This window comes from Sciurus carolinensis, chromosome 9 (genome assembly GCF_902686445.1).
Source record: "Sciurus carolinensis chromosome 9, mSciCar1.2, whole genome shotgun sequence".
Taxonomy (NCBI): domain Eukaryota; kingdom Metazoa; phylum Chordata; class Mammalia; order Rodentia; family Sciuridae; genus Sciurus; species Sciurus carolinensis.
The window spans coordinates 47,972,542-47,992,163 of NC_062221.1; the positions used below are offsets into that span (position 1 = coordinate 47,972,542).

General features: G+C 39.8%; 1 long non-coding RNA gene across 2 annotated transcripts in view; it reads left to right on the forward strand.

Moving 5' to 3' along the window:
* The window catches only part of LOC124992417 (uncharacterized), a 136,427-nt gene that overhangs the window by 25,008 nt on the left and 91,797 nt on the right, over nucleotides 1-19,622 (forward strand). For both annotated transcript variants that reach the window (XR_007110120.1, XR_007110121.1), the window contains exon 3: nucleotides 5,204-5,324. This is a non-coding gene — a long non-coding RNA (uncharacterized LOC124992417). The remainder of the gene's footprint in view (nucleotides 1-5,203; nucleotides 5,325-19,622) is intronic.

Genomic DNA, 19,622 nt, shown 5'->3' on the forward strand with positions numbered 1-19,622 from the left:
AGAAGTCCTTACTTCACACATGTCTACACAGCAAAATGATCCTAAACGATTTTTTTCTTAAAAATGATTATGTTCTTGTCACTTCTTTAAGCAATTATTCACTGAATGCTTTAAATACAAAAGAAGAATATGACAAAAACAAAATAGTTGTCTAACATTTCAACAAAGACTTTTATTCTGAATAGAATGAATAAAGGGAATTGTTATTATTATGATTTTTAGTCATTCCAGGTAGAAGAATGATCTACATTTTAAATAATTAAAAATTAAATGGTTTTCTCTTCATGATTGATAATCAGCTCCAGCTAATCCCATTTATTGTTGAGGAATATGCATTCCACTGATTTCAAAAAAGCATATTATTAACAAAGAAACTAGAATCTCTTTATTTCACATTTATCAAACAAGTAGAAATCTTAAGTAAGAATTCAGGAATAGAGTACTTTAGTGTTTTTCCCCCCTCCCTTTATGCTCACAGGCATTGAGTAAATTGCATGAGAAACTTCTTTGATTGAATGTTGGAGGTCATCTTTTGGTAAGCATGGCACACAATGATTCTAGGCATTATGAATTCTAAGATGTAAATTACAGGAGCTTTGGAGATCAGAATGGTGCTCCCAGGCGATGCGTCACATAAAGGAACGCAGTGGAAATGTCATCGCTTATGTTTCCTTTCGGGAAAGATCATCTCCTCAGTTCTTTCCTTCCCCACTTTGCTTCTGCAGTTTTTTGACATAAAAGAAATCTCATATTCTTTGTAGAGATAATTTGGAAGGCTAATATTTTAGAATTCAGAATAAAACTTTCTTTCCATGCCTTTAATAATATCTTAAAGCATTTAAAAAGCATTAATTAAGCTTTACAAAGCAATCCTAAGATGATTTTATCAATTCAAAAAACACAGTCGTGAAGTCTGCACTCAACTTTCAATTACTCTATGTCCCAGTGGAGAAAAAGCACAGATCATACAAACCACACATTTTAACCAAAGCATTTCTACTCAATGAACAATGGCACAGATACTTTTAAAAATGTAGCTAATCCAAAATACTTTATATTTGATCTTAGAATGCATTTTTGATTTTTAAAAATGAAACCATACAAAGATTTACCATAATAATTATGCTTTATTGGAATGAAAACTGGGGTTAATTAATTGATTCTCCTTATACATATACTGATTATTAGAAGGGCAAAATACATAAAATCATGCCTATGTGTTGGTAGAAATGCTCCACACGTGTATTTTTGCCTTTCTACCATCTGCCAACTGACATCACCTGCACTGGGTCACATGTTATAAAATTTTAGAGGTAGAGGGTTCTAGATAAACCACATCAAACCTGCTGATTGGACAGGTAACAGTGAGGTCTACTATTGTGACAAATGACCTGATAAGGCTGGCTAATGACAGTATTATTTAAAATGAGAGAGAGACACTATTCAACTGCCATTAAAATAAAAAAAAATTAAAAAAAAAGGAAAATAGGTAGCAAGAACTTCAACAAACATATCTTTTCCTCTAGCTGGGCCTTTCCTTATTACCTGTATCTGGGTTGGATGCCCCTCCTAGATTCTGCCTTTGAGATTGATATGCCCTATTACAATATATACTTAACTATATTTTCCCTGGGAGGTTTTAAGTTTTTTTTGATAGTTGGAACCTTGGCAATCTTATTTATCATTTCATTTCCAGATCCTAGCCAAGTGCCTAGCTCAGGACTATCATTCACTAAATAGTAATTCAATGGAATAGAACGTTATTAATGCAAAAAAAGAAAAATCAAGAAAAAAGTATTCACAGTCACAAAAATATATTTTCAGGCTCTCCCCTTTTCCAAACCCATCCCCTTCCATGTTTAGGCCTATCCTATTGGGTTTTTCTGCTTGTTAACCAAGAACTAGTGTCGATGACTTAGAGTGGCAAGATGCTGGGCTGTCACAGATAATGCACCAAGTGTACATGGCATTTAGAAGTAGTGGTTTTGACAAAGTGACATTTTGATACAGCCTAAAAAATAAACCCTTAAACTTTCAGCTTTTAAAAAAGAACTAGTGAATGTGTTCAACAGACATACTAACTCCACAGCTGAGCAATTCAAACCTTCTCAGTGACAGCTAGAGACTGACACAGGTGACAAGGCTGGTGGATGAGTCAGCCCAGCTTTCCTGACCAGGAGAGCAGTGCTGTCCGTCTGTCCTGTGCTCTTCTCAGAGGACAGCAGAAAGGAGGAGCCTTCCAAGCATCAGCACCACCTGCCCTCAGATAGATCTCTTCCATTTACATCAGTTTAGTTTTGCTCTAGAATTTTTCTTTGAAAACCAACAAAAATTTTTCCTTGTATTAGGGCCAATTGCTAAGAGCCTAATTGTTAAAGTATCATAATTGAATTCAGTGAGGCAAGGTCAGTCAAGGTCATTGTGGTTCTATGTCTTCCGGGTGGGATGTAACAAAGAGCAGAGCATTTCTGTGGGAGAGCCCAGGTTGAGTTCCAAGGGTAGGCTAGTGAGAATTCCTCTGAGAGAACTCTGGACCTGGAGACACTGGGCATGGGCAATGTTCAGAAGTCCTGGAGAGGAAGAGATCAGCATCTGGAATATTTGGAATGACAGTGGAGCATAGGTATTCATAGGAACTCTGAAGAGCATGAAGAGGTTTTGGGTCTGCATCTGGGGGAAGTGTGGGGCCAACCCAATCTGCTTTCATTGTTTGGCTATAGTTTAGAAGGCTGTAACAGATCTTTCTAGGAGTCTTCCTCCCTTTTTTGAAATTCTTTGGTCTAGACTGGATTGTGATATCCAAATTCAAGGATCAGTGATCCAGTGATCATCTGAAAACACGCCCCCTACCCCATCCCTACTTCTGCAAACAGCTTAGGTCACCCAAAAGTTCATCTGAACACACACACACACACACACACAGAGTGAAGACCTATGGGTTTGTGTATGGACCCTGAAGTGTATTTGGAAGGTAATGCTCAAATTCCTTCATCTTTCTTGGTTAGTACTCTTGAAGTGTGGCTTCTGTTTCCACTGTAGAAAGTGGTAGAAAGGTGCAATAGGATTCTTCTGCAAATCTCCCTGCAGAGGATGGATTGGATCCCTCAGTCGCATCAACCCTCAAGTGACAGAGGGACTCTCAGGCTGGAGTCTGGACCCTTAGCTCAGCTGATGCATAGCCGTGGTATTCACCATCGCTCATTCACAGAAAGGTCACTTCTAATCAAGTTCTCTCTCCAATAAACCACACTGCTTAGGGCTCACCCTTGTGCGATAAAACGGTGGCAGGGCTAATAATAGAAACCACAAATCCTGCCTGCCAATCCTGAATTCTAACCTCTAAGCCACTTGTAGCAAGGACAAATGTTTTCAGGAAAATAAAATGACACTGTGTGGAACACAGCAACACAACAGCTCCTGTTGTCAGAACTTCCACTCAAAAAGCCTGGAGAAAAAGATAGGGGTGGTGGCGCCTAGCACACTTTGATCACTGTATGCTTTCGCCATACAATTTTGACCTTCCTCTAATTTCTAATATAACCTAAATGGCAAAAGCAACAACAAAAAATTAAAAGAGAATGCCAAGTGGAGAGTGAGGAGGAAGACGTAAATTTCATCGTGACGACTTTTTTAAGTGATGAGAACTTGTCTTTTGTGTTTTCAGTACAATGCAAAATAACTAATAGAAGTGCAATATTAGATTAACAGGACCTTCATGTTTGTCAAATGGAAAGTTGGCAAAATGGGTGAATTCCTTTAAGCACGTGACTGGATTTGAGGCTGGAGGCAGTCTGTTCAGTGAAACCTGAGTGTGAGCCCCAGCTTGCCACTCACATCTGGTTCACAGGGAGTCAACCGTTCCTTCTGGAAACTTCTAGTTCTTATCTCCAAAGTGGCATTGAAAATAGCAGTCTTGTTTGCACTATCTTTTTTTTTTTTTTTTTTTTTTTTGGTACTGGGGATTGAACCCAAGGGGACTTTAACACTAAGCTACATTCATAGCTCTTTTAATTTTGAGATGGGGTCTCACTAAGCTGCTTAGAGCCTAAGGCTCTCACTAAATTGCTGAGGCTGACCTCAAACTCCCCATCTTCCTACCTCAACCTCCATAGTTGCTGGGATTACAGGCATGCACCACTGTGCCTGACTTGCACAGAGTTGTTTTGAGGTTCAATGAGACAGAACACATGAGAAATGCAGTGTAAATTCTAAGCATATGTATAACTGAGGAGTTATTATTACTGGACACAAATTCAGTTATTGTTCTTGATCAGATGCACGCATAATTCAAATTCCCTAGAAAATAGCTCAGCCCTTCACTTCCAACTGTGTGGTATGCAGCTTCCAAACATTTTTACTGAAACCTTGCCTCTTAACCTTTAGTCTGCATTCTACACAGACTCCAGCACCCAAATTAACTGTTACCTCCCCAGGCAGCTGTAGAGAGGAATTCCTGAATTGATTTGTGTTTTAGCCAGCCCCACCTTCTGTGCCTTGTCCATAAACATCCATGAACGTGCTTCCCAAAGACACAAACCAGAGTGGAATCATAACAGGAACCTTGGTGAGAGGTGTGCTCTGGAGGAATCTGATTTAACAAATGAGATGTGTAAACAGGAATCAGGAAACTGTGGCTACAGACTTCTCATGTGAGGCTTTAACTTTCTCAGTTTTGAAAGGCTGTTTGCTTTGTTGTGTGATAAATATGTGACTTAACGATGTGCCTTGAGATCTCTTAGCTAGCAGTGTGACAAAACTTAAAATATTATTCTCGTTTGGTATCATGTTGGAATTTTCATGGCACAAATGAAACTAATGAGAAACAACCTTATGCTGTTAGAGGAAGGGAATGTATCTCCAGCTCTCAGTTGTGGGTGCTTTCATTCTTCTCTATTTAAATGCATGACAATAGATTTATTACCCAAGAAATAAAGAAAGAGGTCAGGCAAAAGCAGCCATTTATCATAGAGAAACACTCAGTCATCCACTCTTTTATGTCAGAAATCTTGTAGCTGTGCTTAAATAATAATAGAACACAGCTCTACCAGGGGGTAGGTGTTTTAGGCCTGGCCTTTTGCTAGTTGGTAACATGTAAATGTGAGAGTCACAGTGGTTCAGATGCATGCCTTTCTGTGGTCATTGTTAGTCAGTTTTTCCTTGGTGCCCATAGTCTATGAAATAATGCACATTTGCCTTCACTCAGGTCTGCAGCAAAAATAAAATGAGAAGAGAAAGAAGATATGAAGTTCGAAGTGGAACAGTGTGGTTGGGAAATTCCCATGCCTCTACCCTTAAAAAAGGAAAAGAAAAAAAGAAACTCTCTTGTAAGTAAGGCCAAAGAGAATTTCAAATGCATACACTATGAGTCAAAGAAAACAATATTAACATTTATTCATCAAAGTGAATCCCTGGTTTTGGCTGCAAGTGTGAAACTTAAGGGTAGCGGCTGTGCTCTGTCAGTGGTTTTGTATCAGATCACGGCTGCCTGAGTTCTTATTGCTTAAGTGCCCAGTTTCTAGGGTCTTTTGTTGTTTTTGTTTTTGTCTCTAGAGTATCCAGAGAATGAGTTTTTCATAGGAAAATAAAACTAATCAATAGATGAAGAAAAGGAAACACATTCTTCCAAGATTCAACACGAGATTTAAGTATTTCGTCTCCCCCCCCCACCCAAAGCAGATTTAATTTGGAAATAATCAAGAAAATGACCAACATCTCAGCTCGCCTGAGATAATAGTTCGGGTGACCCATGGAAGTAGTGGGGGAGGGGAAATTCAAAGAGCAATGAGGAACTTCTCTGTCATCTCAGGGTTTCGCAATAGACACAGGAAACATTTGTAGATGGCCCTCCGTTAGTCCCAAGGATTAGCTAATCCTTTGTTTCACCATAAGATGAATTTTTAGCACTAGGTCTTGAACTACTAGCAAAGACGTCTTGAACTACTAACAAAGACAATGCACGGCCAGCTCCCCATCCTCCTGGATGACAGTTGGAAGATGCTTTGTGTTCTTCCTGATGACTTGGGCAATCAGGAAACTGAGATGGTCCTGGGCTGGGCTGACATGAAGCTCTCAATACCCCACCAGTGGAGCAAGCTGATCCCCAAGTCCAGCATGTCCTATAAATCCTGCAACAGCGTTCCTGGGGTAGTATCAGATTCTTGAAGCCAAGAGATGGATTAAGTGTTCAGGTGCCCCAGCCAAATTCCAGCTCATATTAATACAGCCTTTCACCTTTATAGAGCAAAACAGTGCCCTCCCGTTGTTCCAAGTGGGAAGATGAGCAGCAATATTTGATCTTGGTGGTTCCTGAATACCTTCAACACTAGTTTGGTTCACCCATGTGTGGACAGTTCTCTCTCTTTTTCTCTAGACATCATCATTTACAACTAAAAGGTTAAGGGGAATTTTTGAACTTATAATTATTTTCATTCGTATGAAAAATTTATCACAGACCTATGCTGTTCTAGGAGATTATGTAGACCAATGGTCCAATGCTTTTCTTGTACATAAAAGGGGCCCAGAGAGGTTAAGTGTCTTGTTCAAGGTCACTCAGCTAGTTAGCCCCGGTAGATTTGCAATGAAAGCACATGGTTAATTTCTAAACTATTCCCACAAGTCCCATGTATTTACAACTCCTCATTAAGCAAAGGCCCTAAATAAGAGCAGTTTTATCATGCGTGCAACACCTACCTGCTTTCACCTCTAAGATGTTGTGAGGATGCCACTGAGAATACCATTGACCTTTAGCAGGAGAGAATCTTGAGTTCAGCCACCAGTGCTGGAAAAAGAGGAAAACAGAATACCATTGTCCTGGGATTAGCTTGGAGGTTCAGCTGCTCACAGGGTTTTCTGTACATGGAGGCAGCGTGACAGCTGGGGCGTATCTATCACATTTGTCTTTCTGAGTAACCCCCATAACTGAGATGGAATGTAGCACAGATTCCAAATCACAAATATGATCAAATTCACATGCAGTACTCTAAAGCACATGAGATTATTTATTTTAACTCATCTTAAACCACAATGATCTTCAGGTTCTCTCTCTACATATGAAATATACATCAGGAACAATTAGGGTGAAGGGAAAATTGTTTTGTTTTTCATAAGAAAATAATAAAAACAGGTAAAATTTGTACATAGAATTAACATTATAAAACACCTATTCTGCTCCTGGAGAAACAAATGTCAGTTTTTTGAGTTTCCTAGTAGCCTAAGCAAAGTGGGAAATATCCTGTATTTTAAGAGTCAGAATGTTTCAAAGATCAAAAAAATAATAAAGAGAAGCTTAGTTTTTACTTACACCAAGGCCTGAGTAAAATTTCTATCTTGATGACATCCTGGTATGACAGTGATTTTATATCACTATGTCTCATTTACTCCTCCATGGAAGTCAGAGGCTCATCTAATGCACACCAAGAAAGGTATTTCCAGGATATTGAGTGTGGCACCAAAACAATGTCCACCTACACACCATAATGTTTAGAAATAACTGCATCATGTATCTTTCATAATGCAATCTTCTTTAGATATCATTCCTAAAAACCATTTTTAAAAATCATTGTTGGGGCATACAGAAATAAGGGATTAAATGAAGAGTCAATGAAGATATTGGTTCTGAAGCAAAGGCTGCAGAAGCTCCCTGCTATCCCTGTTCTCTGATCCTTTGGAGGTCACAGCTAGCATCCATTCTTAGTCACCCCTGCAGTGTGACCACGTGACTAAACTTGGGCCACTGGAATAAGAACAGGCCTGGTCCATCAAACCCCCAGTGCTCTTCCCACTCTTGTTCATGCCTCTGAGGACAGAGTGGAAGGATCCTGGGTCCCTGAAATACTATAAAGAGCAGAGTCCATGTGGATGAACCATGACATGAACAAGGAAAAACTTCCGTTTTATTCCTTGAAGTTCAGAGGTTTGTTATGGCAACTAGCATTATGTTAAATTATGTCATCTGACTTTTCAAACTGTAGGTCACATTGATGGAGCAGAAGTCCTCGATGACTACATAATATAATCCCTACTCTCAACGTAGAAAAAAACCACATCCCAAATGACAACTGTTTCAAGGCTATATCCTCTGACTTCCACTAGTCTCTGGGAGACTGATTAGTATAATGATCCAACTTCCTGGGCTCTAAACTTAACTATCCTTGTGCCCAGGGCAAGTTACCTCAAATCTTTAAGCCTCAGACACTCCATCTATAAGATGGGAATAATAATAGGACCTACTCTTAAAAGTTGTTGGAAGAGGAAAAATGATATTCTATATAGGTTGCTCAGCCTAGGATTTGGCATATGGACATGCTAAATGTTATTTAGTAATTCTTTTTTTTTTTTTTTTTTTTTTTTTTTGACAATGCTGGAGATGGAACTAGGGCCTTCTGCATGTGAGTGTTCTATCACTAAGATGCATCCCTAGCCCCAGTGCTAGTAATTCTTTTAACTTATTCTCATATCTCTCATTCCTTATGGGGAAGGTCTGAGGCTGAATGAGCTGAATCTGTCAAGCAGTTCAAGTCTCTAACAAAGTTCAGAGAAACTAGGCTCTGTCCTTGTTTCCCTCACCCCATTCTTTCCCCTTCCTTCTTTTGTTAATTCAAGCAATAACCCAGAATTTGAGTCAGGCTACCACCATCTGAGACCTGTTCACTCTACTTGGAAAGCTTGATTAACCCTCATATGATCCTTCTAGAAAAAAAGGTTGAAATAAGAGCAACAACAGGAACAGCTCCTGATGCTAACTAAGTACAGGGCTCTCTAATGTATGAAGAATTTTTGCTTTATTTTTCCCCCCACTTCAAAAGCCTGTGATTGTTCTAGCAGCACATTTTTTTTTTTTTTTTGATGTTGGAAAAATCTTGCAACATTCCCTGATAAGGCATGTTTTTGGAAAGATCATTTCACAAAAATAGACATCTTTGTATGAAACAGGAAATAACTCACTTTCTGAGTGAAAGACTATGCACTCAGTAAAGCTTTCTTGAAGAATTTAGTGTCTTTTTTCCTTGCACCTGACTGGTGATATAAACACAGCTAGAGTCTTGGCTAATAATAACATCACAATGTGTACATCCCTGGCATTCCTCAATAGCTCTGTGGAGTTATTTGTGTCAGGAAGGATTTTATCATAAGTACATTTCTTCTCTTGGTAACACATGATGTACCATTGAATTTCCCATCATTCAAACTTTTTAATCTCATTTACAGTCACAGAGGTTGAAAATAGATAATTAATCAGCATGTAAGTACCTTACAATCTGTAGAGTAAGCCAGTTACAGCTACCCTGGCAGCAGTGCATTACATTGGCAGGAACTCTGGCCAGGTCAGCCCAATTCCAATCAGCCATTAAGGAGTCTTGTAACTTCCTTGATCTCTCTGTGACTCAGTTTCCATATGTGCAAACTGGGTTTGTTTCTCTGTCTCTCCATTCCTCATATAGCTGAACAGCACTGTGCTTCTAAGGATTTCAGCCTAATTTACATTGTCCTTACCCATGGTGAAAGATGGACCAAGGCCACATATAGGGTTGTAGGGGCACTTTTTGATCCTAGGAAATTCTGTGCTGGGAGATCTGCCAGTTTCCTTGGCCTTAATCTTCTTCAATTCTATCAAATACTCTCACAGTGACAAGTTGGACAGGAGTTGACCTAGGTGCTTTCTTCCCATTCCTTTATTTATGTATTTTCACCATTAAATCCCATAGCACTAAAGGAAACTTCTCTTCTGAGAATGTCTATTAAGCAATTAGAGAGCTGACCAAATGACTAAATATAACTCTAAGAACTGACTTTGCTTGAGCTCATCATCAGTTCTTTAAATCTATTTAGAGGTTAGCTACTTAGATTCATCTGTCAGGTTGGCAATCACTTGATAACAGTTATCTTTTGTCATAGGATTCCCTTTCATTCATCAAGGATTCTGTGACTGTAATTGGAGATGAAGGGGCACTAGAAGAATGGGTTTAGGGAACTGGCATTACCTTCAAATTTGCAAGATGCCAACAAACAAAAGAATATAAATTTTAAAAGAATGGGGTGATTTAGAAAGTAGCTTTTCTTTTTCCTTTCAAAAAATGAGCCTTTACCAAGGAAAGTAGCTTTTTTTTTTTTTTTTTTTTTTTTTTTTTCCCTTAAAGAAATTGAGGCTTTACCAAGGAAAGTAGAAGGGTGGGGTTGTTTCCGGTTCAAGTGCTGGTTGAACAGTGAAACCTTTGTGCTATTTGAGAGATTTCCTAATGGGGGCCTATGGCCCACGGTGAGACCCTGTCTGTCCACGCAGCAGGATACCCCCGGACTCGATCCAGGTCCATCTAAACGTCAGTTGTCACGGTGGCTTCCAGCCAGTTTGATTCCCATAACCCTACGCTGTGTGATTTGCCCTTGGCTAATTTTATTATTTTTAGAGACTAGGAAGCAAACGGAAGGCCTAATGCTAAATAAGCCGCACTGCGCAGTTCAGTTTGGTGTGAATTGGGACATGCTTGGCGCGCGGAGGAAGCCACACAACAGCAGGGGTTTGGTTCTTGAATGTTCTCGTACTCCAGGTTTTTGTACTGCTCTTGTTATTGTTGTCGTCCTCGTTTCCCTTTCGCCATCAATGGTGGCCGTTATTGGATAGGTCTTGGCCAGCTCTGCAGGGCTGCTGCTGTGCCCGGTGACTGTATCTTTCCTGTTAGCATGCTGATCATACTTGGAAATTATGAGTCAGTGGAATGTAGCCACGAGCAGTGGGGGTGGGTAGATTACTAGGGAAAGTGTAGCAAAGACTTCCTGTACCAGCGGGGTCATTATCTGGGGGGAAGGTGGGAACTCACCGTGGCAGTAAGGACGCCTACACTCACCTGGTGTTTGTGGTACACAAGAACGATTTAGCGGCGCAAAGAACAGGATAACAAGAAAAAAAAAAAAAAAAAAAAAAAAAAGCCAGAAAGAAGCCTATTGCAGACACCAGGGTGGAGCGTTGAGAGTCGTGTTATAATATCCCTGTTATTGACACCTTCAACTTGCTATTAGTTGGTGAGACTCATTAGCTATTCACATTTGTCTGCCCTCATTCAAGGCCTAGCAACTGCAGTTACAGTCCTATTTAAAATAATAGGGTGAGATTGGTAACATTACTGATTTAACAGGAAATTAGAAGACTTATTTTCACAGAGCTTAGGTAATTGACACCAACAGTACTTTTCTTGTAATTTATGCACTCTGATTGATTTCATTCCCCAGCTAGTCCTAAAAGAATCTCTGAAGCATATTCAGCTATCAGATTACCAAGCAAAGGAATTAAATGAGCATTACCCTGCTATCTGTTCTAGAACTGGCAAGAAGTTTCTAAGTGGTTTGGAGCTCAGGGGTCAGCCTAAAATGATAATGCTAATATAAAAAAAAAGTCCAGCCTTAGAGCATTTTTGGGTGGCAACTGTTAAGTCACATGAAGAGGGTTCGTTAGTAATAACAAGAATAAAATTAAAAGTACATCATTTGGGGGCTAGGGATACAGCTCAGTCGGTAGAGTGCTTGTCTTGTAAGCACAAGGCCCTGGGTTCGATCCCCAGCACCCAAAGGGGGAAAAAAAAGTGCATCATTTGTTGATGATTTTAAGAGTATATTTTAGAAGCTATATCCCCTGGAATACCCTAAAAGCATTCACTTACCTATAATAGCACTATTATAGATGACCTATTTCCAGATGATTATTCAACATGGCATTTGCATGGTGATATATTGTCATGATCCACTCCCACCTCTACAATATAGTTAACAATGCTGAGCACAAGAACTTTGATAAATGAGGATGAAATAGATTACTAAATCCATGTGTTCTACCTTGAAAACCTCATGAAACAAAGGCAAAGAAGGCAGTAAATATCCAGTTTTCGAGTAAATCATTATTATTTGTTTGCTATTTATATAGCAGAGTAGGTATGGTCTGGGGTCCTTCTGCCCATTTCTCAAGCTATTTACTCCTTCATATAATGTTTGTTCAACCATTTGGAACAGTCCAGAGTGCCTCGCACCTACCAGCCTGCTTGGAGCCCCTGTGCTGCTGGTCTGGCTCTTTCGGCACTCAGGAATGCCTGCCTTCTGCTTTTTCACCTTGTAACAACTGCTCATTCTTTAAAACTCAGCTCATGGTCCCCGCATCCCAAGTTCCTTCATGATTCCACAGTCTCCTTCAAGTGTTCCTCTGAGCAGCCTGTGACTAAGCCCACTTAGCCTTTGTCACACAGGATTATAAATGTGATTTACTGGTTTATCATTCCATCAGACTTTACGTTCCTTAAGGGTGGAAATCACGAGTTTGCAAACTGTGAATTGCAGCATCTATAACAATATTTGACACAGAATAGTTTCCCAAATGATTTGTGAATGTAAAATGCAACTCTTTGAAAGGCCAAGTTTATGGGATGCCACCATTTTCAAATTAAACATAAAATTCAATCCTAAACATTTTTACTACACACACACACACACACACACACACACACACACGTGCATGGGCACAGGCACATGGGGAAGATTACCGATGAGCATAGTTTCAATAATGACCATCATTTACAATGTCAAACTGGCTACGATTTTCTGATAAATTTTATGTCAGAGTGTTCAGTGCATGCTAAGTAAAAGAGGAGTCATAATAAGTTCTTGGGATTCCCAGAATTGCAAGCAAAATGGGCATACCCTTATTTCTCACTCTAGTCAGGCATGGTGGCACACATTTGTAATCCTAGCAACTCATGAGGCTGAGGCACATGGATTGCCTGTCCCATATTCAAGCCGAGCATGGGCAATGTAGGGAGACCCTGTCTCAAAATAAAAAGGGCTGGGAATGTAGCTCAGCAGTGAAGTGGTGCCCCTGGGCACAAACCCAGTATCCATCCCCCACAAAAAAAGAAAAAAGAATTCTCACTGTAAAGACCTGTAAAGGAGGTGGCCTTAGGTCCAGGGATGTCTGCAGTATGTAGTAATTACCTCAACCTTGGAGAAGGATTGACCTGCTCAATATCATTCAACCACTCTCCTAGAACCTGGATTGTATGCTGAAGCTAGAAAGCTAAAAACTATATTTCTTGGCATCTCTTCCAGGGAGGGTCCCACCAATCTGATACACTTCTGCTAGACTTTAATATGGAAGTGAGAGATGTGGTCAAGATGGCATGTTCTGGAGCCAGCAGGAGAGCTTTGGCTTCCTGTTTGGGTCGGAGACCTTGTGACCCAGCAGCCTGCACCCAAGGAGGATGGCTGCACCAGAGAGCAGGGGCGGGCAGTGGGGTTTTAGGTTTGGAAGTTGTGCCTAAGACCCTAGCCTAGAGCAGTGGTGTTTTTCAAACTATAGGTAATGAAATATATTTAGTCTATTGTGACAAACTTTAAAAAATATAGAATAAAATAAAATGAAATAGAAAAAAATATCTGAGAACATTGCATCTAGGAATGGCTAACATGGTTTATGGAACCTGCATTTCAGTTCTGTATGTGGCTCTGTGTTCTGAGTCACAATATAACATGTATTTCTATCTTTGGTTTTCAGTCACCAAAGTTCAACAACATCTGGCTTACAGCCTTACCTCCAACATTTTCAATAATCTTTTTAATCCTTCCTGTTTAAATTATTCAGAGGGGTCTTTTATTTATTTATTTATTTTTAATCTGCAGAACATCTGTTCTGCTGCCTGTCATGCAGCAAAAAGTTATATAGATTTTCTTTTTTTAAAGTCGTGAGTTGATAAAGGGCATGCAATAGGAGCTTCCTCCTATGGTCTTCTCAGTCACTTCTCAAAATCTTTAATAAGGGAAGATAAAAGTACAAGATATAAGTGTGTGTTTAGGGGACCCTGATTTTTTTCCCTAGTTCTGCAGCAAGTTCCAGAACCATGATGGGAAATTTATACTTGAAGTAGTCTAACATTTTCCTTGTGAGCTCCTACTGCCTCTCCCAGCCTTTCTTGGTGAGAGGGGACTAGGGTTCAGCCTGAAGAGACCAGTTTACACTCATGTGCTTCCAGGACACTGGGCTCCCTGCACACAGCCCAGGGGATGACATACCCCATAGTGGCTAGGCTCAGGGTATGCTAGTAGGGACTGACAGGAGACCAAAAAGGTACAGGGTGAAGTGGTCCTGAAAAATATTTTCAATATTACAAAAAAGCAGAATAAACATATGATAACCACTTATGGAGAAGTAAAATTCTGCAAAGATTAAGACAATAACAGGTTTAAACACTCTCTTAATTGCTGCTCTAGGCAAAAGTCAGTTGACTGCTCTGGATCAAAAAAAATGAGATACCCCATGATTCTTTTGTTTCTTCTTAACTTATGGTTTCTCCTTGCCACTCTCCACACAGATTTCTTCCTCACAGTGCAGGCTTGGTTTTCTCCAGGAAGGGGAAGTGGTGACTGGTGGACAGAGGTAGAAGAGAGATCTGTCTCTTTCTCCTTTTGTGCCACTTGTACTTTGTGTCATATACAAGTATTACATATTCAAAGTATTCCCTAATCCCTCTTCTCAGCTGATAACCTTGTTTTTACTTTAATGAGAAAACTGAATAATCAAAAGCCAACATGGATGAAGCTGCAGGATATTATGCTAAGTGAAATAAGTCAGGTGGAGAAAGAAAAATATGGCAAAATCTCATCTTTATGTAGAGTCTTAAAAAAAAAAAACACCCCTCAAATACATAGAGAATAAAACTGTGGTTACCATGAGTGAGGAGGGAGTAGGAAATGGGGAGATGTAGGTCAAATGGTACAAAATTGCAGATACATAAGATGAATAAATCTAGAGATCTAAGGTACAAGATGAGGTTTGGTTACAGTATTGAATTTTATATTGGAAATACGCCAAGAGTAGATTTTTGTGCTCTTACTACATATACACATATACATAAAGAGTATGTAAAAGATGGATATGTTAATTTGCTTGACTATAGTAACCATTTCTTTATGTAAGTATATGAAAATGTCACATTGGACACTTTAAATATATAGATTCCCATGGATAGCCAATGCCAAAAACAGTCCTCGGAGACTTAGTAGTTGATTCTCTCAACTTTTTGCAAATGACGCCCAGGCTTTCTACCGCCTCCTGGGATTCCATCCTTAGCCTGTCTTGCACATCCTCCCCACTCAGTTTCCATGTGCTGATCTGACGAGGCGTTGTCTGTTTCCACTGCTGATATCTTGCTGTTCTCATGGCCTGAGACACCCTCACCGGACGCTAGCCATCTGCACTCTAACTAATCTTTAGTACAGCTCATCTCCCCCCTCCTTTTTGTCCCTGCTCAATTATTTGTCCCCTTTTCACACACAAAGCTCATTTAGGACCTGTAGGGACCCCAATAAAATGAACAAGAGTTGGGGGAACTTTGTTTACACTACTTGGCAGCTCTTCCATCCCTACATAGTCTTATACATAGCAGCTGCTCAATAAATACCTTCTGACTGGCTGAGGACAGCTCTATAAATTCATGTAAAATTCAGCAACTGGGAATATTGCGAGAGCAGTGGGGCCTTGGTTCCCCCTCCTCTAATCACCCCCATGGAAATCTGGATTTCTTAAATGAAATTTAAGAGAGCCTCAGGCTGACGCTGCTTATTTCTGCCAAGTGTTAATTATGTGCGGAATCTAAGGGGACTTCCATGTATGGATTATAAGGGGTATTACGAGGGGACATTAAGAGAGACAGCTGTGCCTGAGGAAGACATTCTTTCCTAAACTTTAAGACCTGTCTGCAGTTTCTAATTTGCTCTTGGAGAAAGGATCTTTTTCTCCCACACATTTCCTTTGTGTTTATCAAAACAGGAGAAAATACTTAACTTCCAAGAAAAAACTTTTGTCTGATCATCTCTTTGCATTAATCAGAACCCAGAAAAATTATGAAAGATTCTCAATCATTTTCTCTGGATCACAACTCATAAGGTATTACAGCTCCTGATGTGGTTGTTTGTTTAGATCTTTATCTGACCCAAATGAGTATGTAAGATTATCTCATTCCAGAACATTTTTACAAATATTGACGATTAAAAAAACAAAACAAAACAAAATATTGACATGTGGAATGGCCACAGGATAGACCAAAAGGAGTTGTCCTTGAGAGGCAGCTTTCCCCAGCTCCGGCATTTATTTAAACTTTGCTGTCATTGCTTGAAATGAGACTGGGTTACTGCTGAAGTTCCTTTTTTAGCCATATAAAGAAAACCACTCATTCTTTGCTAATCACACCTCAGTTTTTACTCTTAATCTAAATTGTATTAGCTCGATCATGGACCTTTTTCACCAGATTTGGCACCACACGACTTTGGGCTGTTTTCTAAAAATAAATCAAACAATGAACATTTGCTAACATTAAAACTACTCAGGAAATCAAGTGATACAAGCCCTTAAGGCAATTTCAAAAGAGGAGCTACATAAGATCTTAAGTAATGGAGTGAGTGCATTGTCACTTGGGGGAGTTGGCTTTTTTTTGGGGGGGGGTAATATTCATATTTTGATGTGGAAGAGTTCATAGATTTTTAAAAATTCAGTTTCCTCATTATATATTCATGCCTGATATTTGAAAACTCACTTCGAACTGAGAAAATAGTCTTAGTGGAATGAAGACTCTGGGTCATTATTTTAAATGTTGGGGAGAAATTATATCTTGCCAAACTAAGAGAAAGAGAAATAGCAGAGTAATACCGTTAAAAAATGCCAGTGGTAGGAAGTATTAGACAATATAGAGCTAGATTAAGTCTTAGTACTTGTTTCCTACTTTGGGTTTATTATTTAACACTTACAACATTTGATTTATTGGTCTATCCAATGGTAATCTGTTAAATGGACACATACATAAATAATTTAACACAGAGCATGACAAATCGTAGGATGTCAGACCTTCAAATATGTAGTTTTTCTTAGAGAAAAAAACATAATTTAATAGAAAGAGAACCATCTGGATGTAAATATCCCAAGTTCTAGCCCCAGCTAATCAGCTAGGTGACCTTGACTAAGTCTGTCATATTTTCTGGGACCTAGTTTTCAAATTACACTTTAAAAGTTATGATAATATCTATTGTGACAATTAATTTTATGTCTCAACTTGTCCCATCAATACTCAAATATTTGGTGAAATGTGATTCTGGATGTTTCTGAGAGGATATTTTTGATGAAGTTAATATTTTAATGAATTTAACATTTAAATTTTTTTTCAATGCTGGGCATTGAATTCAGTTTCCTACCTGGCTGGCAAGCAGTCTACCACTAAGCTATATCCCCAGTCCTAATCATATAGATTTTGAGTAAAGCAAACTGCTATTCCATAAGGTGAGAGGGCCTCATCCAACTAGTTGAGGGTCTGAATAGAACAAAAGATTGCCCTCCCTCCCTGAGCAAAAAGGAGTTCTGCTAGCAGATGGTCTCTGGACTTGCATTGTGACATTGGCTCTTTCTGGGCCTCCAGCTTAATGATCATCCTGCAGATTTAGGACTTGCCAGCTTCATAACTGCCTGTACAATTCCTTAAAATAAATCTATATATGCATACATATTCCACTGGTTTTTGTTTATGTGGAAAACTCTCATGAATACATTGACCTTCAAGGTGTTTTGCCCCAGGGAGGGATAAAGGAAGTCGTGTATGGCAGGGACACTGCCTACCACAGGCCTGGACCATGACAGCAGCTCAGTAAGCGTGGGTTTTCTTCCCTTCTCCCTCCCTTTGTTTGTTGGGCCAGGTTGCTCATACAGAAAATGAAGAGGTTAGAGACACTCGGTAATTTCTGAAGCCACTTCCAGCTATGAAAGTCTGTGTATCTATAGGAAATGAACTGCTTGGGCTGTCACATTCAAATACAGGCATGGTCAAATTGGGCTTCTGCCAAGGAAGAAGACATGTGGGGTATATAAAAGCTATTTATGTAGAAACAAATCTTTTCAGGGGTATGTAAAGGGACAGGGGGACTAATGGGGAACTCCTGGTAGCCCTATAAATATTCGTACAAGCCTGAATGCTTTCTTGGTGGTTAGGGGAAGCAGGGCACAATCTCTTAGTTCTATGCAGAAGTAAATGGGGAAAGTACCCACTTTACCTGCTAGTGCCTGTATGTGTGACTCTGTGCATATACTTAAGTGACTCAACTGTGGAGAGGAGAGTCATTTCACAGATTCTAAAGAACCCCTGGCATGAGGCTGAATACCACCACGAACCTTTGATCTCTGAAAATCTAAGGTCCAAAATGGTATTTGTTAGGAGAAAAGTAGGGCCCAGATTATATTTCAACTTTATTTTCAGCAGTTTGCTGGGAAAGCTTCCTAGTGTTATTTCAGGATGTAAGTGTTGTTTCCTTTCTCAACCAGTGAAGTGGCTACATACTTAAACATACTGGCTAGAGTACTTGGCATCTTTGAGTCTGTAGATGAAATAGTTGGGAAAATCCTTTGTAAGCTCTGTGGTACTCCAAAGGGGTAAGCGATTATTACTCTTACAATACACACTCAAGTGATCCCCGTAGTTCAAAGCTCAATTGAAAGAAGTCTGGCTATGAGGGCCTCCTTCCCAACATTTGAGTTTCATATTTTCTTTCTGGCACACACTGGGGGCCCTTGTCAGGTAGGCCAATGAGCAAAGTTAGCAACTGCTCACACAGCTTGAACCGAGAGGCTCAGATTGGGCTTCCTGCTCATCAGTCCAACTGCCCACAGTCTGCCACCTGGGCTCAGGGCCACCAGGCTGTACCTACTCTATTCCACGATGTTCCCAGAGCCATCTGAGGCACATTCACATCCATTACAGTCCACTGCTTAAAAGATTCAATGCTATTTCATTACCTGTAGGATAAAATCCAAAAATCTCAGCGTAGCATATAAGGCCTTTGAAAAATACAGCTTCTACTTATTTCTGCAGTTTCATCTCTGCTGTGATTATTGCCCACTCTTCCATAGCAAAATTCTAGGCTCTTGTTTGTAGACTTTCATTCCCAATTTCCACATTTATTCAGTACCTACTTAATGCATGCTGATTCATAAGTGTCAGGCACTGTTTGTTCTCAGTACCTGGGATACATGGGTAATTAAGATAGAGCGTACATTGCAGTGGGAAACACATGATAAACATTATTATAGCATAGTAGAAATTGATGAGAATTATGGGGAAAATGACAGTGAGACAGGGAGACTTCACTGTTCTGGGAATGAGAATGGAGACTGCATTGTGTATAGCATAGGCCTCTCTGAGAGGGTAAGGGAATGTTTCAGTTCTGCAGCATTATTGCAACAATAGCTATCTGATATAGGGAGCAAGCTTGCCAACATCTTGGAGAATAGCTTTCTAAGCAGAGACAATGGCTATCTCAAAGGTCTTGAGACAGGAAGTGGTTATTGTGTTTAAGAAACAGCTAAAAGGCTGACCTGCTTGGATGCATCAAAACATCAAAGCGCACAGGAGCTTGGGAGAGGGTGGGCCGTGGGTCCAGGGCTTTGGCTTTGTCTCTGAGTGAAATGGACAGCAACTGGAGGGTTTTGTTCAGGGAAGTGACAGGCTCTGACTTGTGTTTTTAAGGGATCACTGTGACTGCTGTGCCATAGACAGGCTGATGAGGAGAAGTGGGGTGATCAGTTTGAAAGCCACTACAATCATCAGGAGAGGGGA